The sequence below is a fragment of the Anguilla anguilla genome, chromosome 13, assembly GCF_013347855.1.
Source record: "Anguilla anguilla isolate fAngAng1 chromosome 13, fAngAng1.pri, whole genome shotgun sequence".
Taxonomy (NCBI): Eukaryota; Metazoa; Chordata; class Actinopteri; order Anguilliformes; family Anguillidae; genus Anguilla; species Anguilla anguilla.
The window spans coordinates 24,882,511-24,888,510 of record NC_049213.1 but is presented as its reverse complement, the minus strand read 5'-3'; positions in this window follow the sequence as shown (position 1 = coordinate 24,888,510).

Sequence of the window (6,000 nt, the reverse complement as noted above, 5' to 3'; positions counted from 1 at the left end):
TTTTATAGAAATGGAGTGTACTATTTATATCTGAACAGCTTTTTTGTGACTTTTGTGATTGTGTGTGTGTGTGTGTGTGTGTGACAGAGAGAGATGCAGTTGACACAAAATTTGTGTGTCAACATTTATTTGTATTCGATCTGGAAAGCTCTTTCAATGAGGTAAGCTTTCTTTCACAGGAGCTTATTCATTTAAGGGTAGACATATTCTGATTTTAATTATCAATATAGTAAAATAGTGGATTAATAGGTAATGCAATTTCCATTAGGCATCTTTTTCAGTACTCATCCCCAGTAGTTCAGTCGGTTATGTGTGCTTACTTGGGCTAGTCAAGAGGAAAATAATTGTAATAAAGTGAAAAAAGACCACACAAATTTTTTTGTACTGTCTTTTACATTTTTAGCTGCTACCAATGTTTTGACTCTTGCCTATCACAAGGATGTGGAATAAATTTAAATCCAAGAAGACCAAGGAAGGATTGCATATCTGCATATGGTCCTTTTTGTGTAAGTTGTGTATATAAGATACAATTTTGTAGACATGTAAATATACTAAATGCCTATACATTTTTTCATAGAAGGTGTAATTAACCAGTAAAATTTTTGAGTAATTCAGATTGAGCAATCAAACAGTTTTTCCCTTGCAGACAAGTAGGCTCCTGGAAAAAATCAATAGAAACCCTTTTCACTTTTTAAATCTATAAGAGTAGCTGCTTCCAATCTTTCAGACTTGCTGAAGAGCAACCCCCCCCCCCCCACACACACACACACACACATACAAAATATACTGTACATATACTGTAGCCCCCCTGCTAATTAGCACATATTGTTTACATGTTCAAATGCACAGTGACAGCAGCTACAACACCAGAAATTTTCCACCAGCATTTAAAAAGACACTTTGAGTGGTGTTGTATATCTGCATTATTTTATATTACATTCATGGGGACCATTTACTGTAGTGATATTAAATGAAAACAGGTTTCATGGAAACACACAACACAACACAACACCCCCCCCCCCCCCCCCATTCATTTAATTCATGTTAAGGAGCAGAATCAATCAACATGGAAAAAATGACCGGCATTGTAATTCTCTGAAGGCATGCTATCTGTTAAGACTGGTGCTATTTTGGTGTAGTCCACCCCCGCACTGGCACTACAATGGGAGGTCTAGGGGGTCTGTGAATCAAGACCAGCCTCAATGGCTGCTTTTGTCTCTGATGGTCTCTGCTGTGTCGGGCAGGGGGTCGTGGACAGGCGGGTGGGATAGGCTCTCATTACCCCCAGTGCCAGTGTGACCCGGGACGCCTGCGCGCAGTCCCCCGTACCCCTCCGTCCTGCCCCGTGTCTCTGCTGTCCCTGCTCTTATCTGATGTAACCCAGGAAGAGATCACGGAACACAGACTGCGTGGGGGTGTCTGGGTCTCTTCAATAACCCTTAACCCCCCCCCATTCAAGATAAAAGGAACAGACAACCAGGGCCTGTGTTCCTCCCCATAGATGAATGCAGTTTTACCCTCACTGTGGTCCAGCAGGCGCTGCCTCTCTTATCCCTCCAGCCAATCAGAAACCGGCCAAACAGTTCAGCTTTTCTATTATGTGATATTAGCGATGGTCATTAGTCATTGCCAGCATCTTGCTGGAAAGTATTTGTGACTGGGAAAGCATTCCTCTCATTCCCTGAAGGCTTGTGCTCACGTCCTCATTGCAGATCACGCTGATGGGAAGGATGTGTCCCGCTGCGGCTTGTGAAGGGAAATTACGGAGAAGGCCACAACACACACCCTAACCCCTGCCGCTCACACTGGAGCTGATGTTCTACGAGTGACATCACCATGTGCACAAAGGCCGCCTATCCTATCAGAATCTCCGATCAGGGACGGCGGTCATTAAGAAGCCGCCTCGACCAGCAAACGCTCCCAATCTGTCTGTCTCCCTCCCACGCAGAGGCATGCACAGCAACACGCACACGCAAACACACAACAAAGGGTTCGGCAACACAAAGCCGTTTGAGGAAAGCCAGGCTGCTGGGGCAGGGTTTTGGCAAGTGCTGAGAATATGCCATTGTTCAGGACCAACAGGAGTGCCCTTGGAGTCCCCATCATTGAGGGATGCAGGCTTTTCAAAGCAAGCTGAGCTAACAAATGCGCTTGCCTGTGGATCTGCATGGCTTACACTCTCTGCTGCCGATCTTGTTTCAGACTTTGTTTTTTACAATATAAAAGTGCATCTGTTGAATGAAATGTTGATTTTTGGAAAACATTCTGATGTGGTCATCAAACATGGATGTTCTCAGGTTTTGAGTGCATGCTCTGAGTAGATCATAATGACTACAGAATCTAATAAAGTGTTGGGAAACTGTGAGGATCAGTTTGTAGCAGCTGACTCTCAACCCATATAGAAGTTCCTTGATTCCCCACCATACAACTCTCTGTACTGTAATCCCATCTCTATCTGTACCCCGCTCTGCTTTTACCTGCCTGAACACAGTTAAGAGGGTGGACTGTCTGTTTTTCAGGCACTGGGGCTCATCCACGCACCACAGCATGGCCTCAAACAAATGAACCATTCAGCAGCCCAGCCTGTTCATTGTATACATTTTTTTAAACTGAATAAAAATAAAAATATTAGGATTGGAACTTAAATGCTGCAAACCCTCAACCACAGCTAGTGAGTAAAGCAGAATGAAGGGTAACACTGCCACCTATTGGGGGTTGTATGTAGATGCCTTTCATGACAAGAAAAGAGCATAATGCACTAGCTGCTTTGGAAAGTTAAAGTGAAAGGGTTGTATTAAACATAAATGCACTAGCTTTCCCTTGTCAATACACTTCAATAAAACAGCATGGTACTGTATGCTTGATAAAATTAATTGTGTTGGAGACTGAGGCCTACTGGATAGACCACTTGAAGCCTGAGCACCACTGCATGGAGCGTGTCCCACAGATATGCCAAATGAAATATACTGGCAGATATGATGAAATTATATTTCCCAAGCAAATCAGAAATGCTGTAAGGCCCTTTCTCCCAGCATGCTGCAATGGCTGTAGGTCCAAGAGCTTTAATTATATTTAACAGTGGAGAGATGCATGTTATCTACATCAATTTTCACGTTAAGGAATAAACCTTACTGGCATTTCTCTAGGTGGCTTGTTCATGTGACACACGTACAAACCAATGTGGGTGTTCTTCTGAGCGGTAAAACTACCAAATGACTATGTTGTATAAGAAATAAAAGTAATATAAACTCAGTGGCATCACTGCTACAATGATAAAATGATGCTAGCTGTAATTAATATTCCAAAGCATTTTAATACAATGTATATGCTTTGGATAACTGGTGTTTTCAGGAAAAACTGCAGCCTGGAAAACATGAATAAAGTGAATGTTACAAGGTGACTCCTTCATCGACAGTGTATCCAACAGCCTTGATTGTAGTGGTCACCCTGTCACAATGAGGACACAAATCAGATTAAAGGAATTATGTACAGGCGACATTACTGTAACTCGATTGTGATTTTGGTTACCATTGTTCGGCTTTGTTGTTCACATCAGGAATGTGTACACAAGCAGGGTGTGTACACCAGAGGCGACAGTGTCATTCTTTAGGCTAACTCAGATCTAGACAGAAGAATGGTAGCGTGCAAGTGTGTGTGCGTGCATGTCAACAGTTACCAACACACAGTTTTGAGGATCTTTTTGCCCTCAAAGTGGGATGGGCCTACAGTTACTACCCAGCCACAAATAGGGGGGGAAACATAAAATATGTCCACTTCATTTTTATGATGCTATCATAAATTGGGTCCAATGAATTTTCTCCAGTGTAAAATTAATTTTAAAAAAGCCTTGTATATAAATATTCCATAAACACGACCTACAAGTGTAAAATAAAAATACAATTTTCAGACATTTTACAAGAGCTCTATATTTATACTGAGCCTTTAAATATATCCTTGCACCGCTAAGCATCTCCAATCTTTTAAGTTCCATTTATTCTTTAGTCAAACTTTAGTCAATTTTGGTCTCTAAAAAGTATCCCATTTTTACACTAAAGCTTGATTTTAATGCAAATGTGAAGTACAAATGAATAATGGATAAATAATCTATAGATCTGCTAAATGGATATCTAACAGTAAACAGAATTTCTGCTTTGATATCTGCAATTATCAATTCAGGGACAGGAAATCCATTTTAATTTCTTACCATATGAAACATCATTTGTATTAAACAAACCTATGTTCATTAGAGGCCATTGGATTGGATTGATTGGGAGCAAACACGTAAAGAAAAACAAAACTTTGAAGAGCTGTGCAATAAACACAACCCTCTGAGACTCAATACGCAAAGTGCACTCTTTCCACGAGAACAGGACTGGACCCAAGACATCAGATGAATTTCCAGACTGTACATGTTCCATCAGGTCAAGCCCTGAATGTGCATCTGAAGAACTGAAAAAATCACCCTCAAAAACCCAAAATTTATTAAGCAGTCAGAGACAAAAACAAAAAATGCAAGAAACACAGACAACAGCGTTCACCTGAATAAAAATGTTAACATTTCTTATTTACAAAGTCTATAAGTGAATGAATCTGGGTTTCGCACATGCAGTTACAAACACATAGGGGAGAATGAGCCTCTCGTTTTTTGTAATAGTGTAAGATTTCGGTAAAATGCAGAGGGTGGTTACGTACTGTAGCTCAACACCAGATACACAAGCTTTTACCCACACGGCCCCAGTTACTCTCCAACAACACCTGGTCCCCACATTAAGCACACGATAGCAGCACTGCATCACTAGGCCTAGGCATAGGAGAGGTGCCTCACAATAGAGCACACATCAGAGAATGGAGGAGAAGCCCCTAAAGTTCAGTGTTAACAGGATAAAGCGCGCTTTTAGTGGAGTCACATGGCTTCCCATGCTACAATGAGCGAGACTGCCGTCAGAGCACTTCACCTCTCCATAGGGTTCTATGCCCACCACTGTCATTCTGATCAAGGGCACCCATATGGGTTCCTGAAAATGCACAGGCAATAAGAACACTCATCTGTGCTGATACACTTCATTGGCTTGAATTGTCGGTCCAAATACGCTTTAAAAAGATGTTCAGCAAATGTCCAGCAAGCCTACAATTGTGACTATGCACCATTACAACCGGATTGGCGATGTTTTTCAAGCAAGATACTCCAGTAAAGCTGGCAAAGCATGGGCAATCATGGCGGCACCATGTCTATAAATATCACGACCTCCAGTTTTACACATACAGTGAAAAATATTTACATATATTCAATGTTAAAAAAGCTAAAACAAAAAGCCCCACAAACTAGAGCCAGTTCTGTAAGTCTGATGAAGTCAGGAATCTGCTAAATTCAGTAAAGAAGAGATTCAAGCACAGCTTTCCCAGCGGCTGTGAAACTGGAGCACTGGGGCTGGTCTCCTCGAAGCAGGTCCCCAGAAGCGGCTAATCACACCTGCTCCTGGAACACAGGGGGCAGTCCGAGCTCCTGGGCCTTTTCTTCCCACCTCCACATCCTCTCCCCCCTCAAATGCCAAACCCAAGCAGCAGGTAGACAGGAAGCTGAAACAACTACCCTTTCAACCGGAAGGACCAAGGTTCAAATCTCTGGCGAGGGCGGGATCCCATCCCTGAACACTCCGCTAAACCTGAATTGCTTCAGTAATGCTTGAGCTTCCAGCCAAGTACAGTCTAAATGGATGGTGTAAAAGAGTGAGCAGGGTAAGCTGTACTGCATACAGGACATATCAATATTAACGCTCCTAATAAAGTGAACCAGACTACCTCTCACCCTGAATGAATAAAAACTGCCAACCGTTTCTTGGATTTGACTACAGAAAGTCTTCTTTCTGAAAGTTTTCATTTCACTGCAACTTGAGTATTTTCGTTCAGCATACATGATTGTAATTTGCAGCTGTAATGGCACCGTGGTTCCACACCTCACCTCACCTGTCTGACTGATCTGTTCATCTCAGTGTCCAAGAA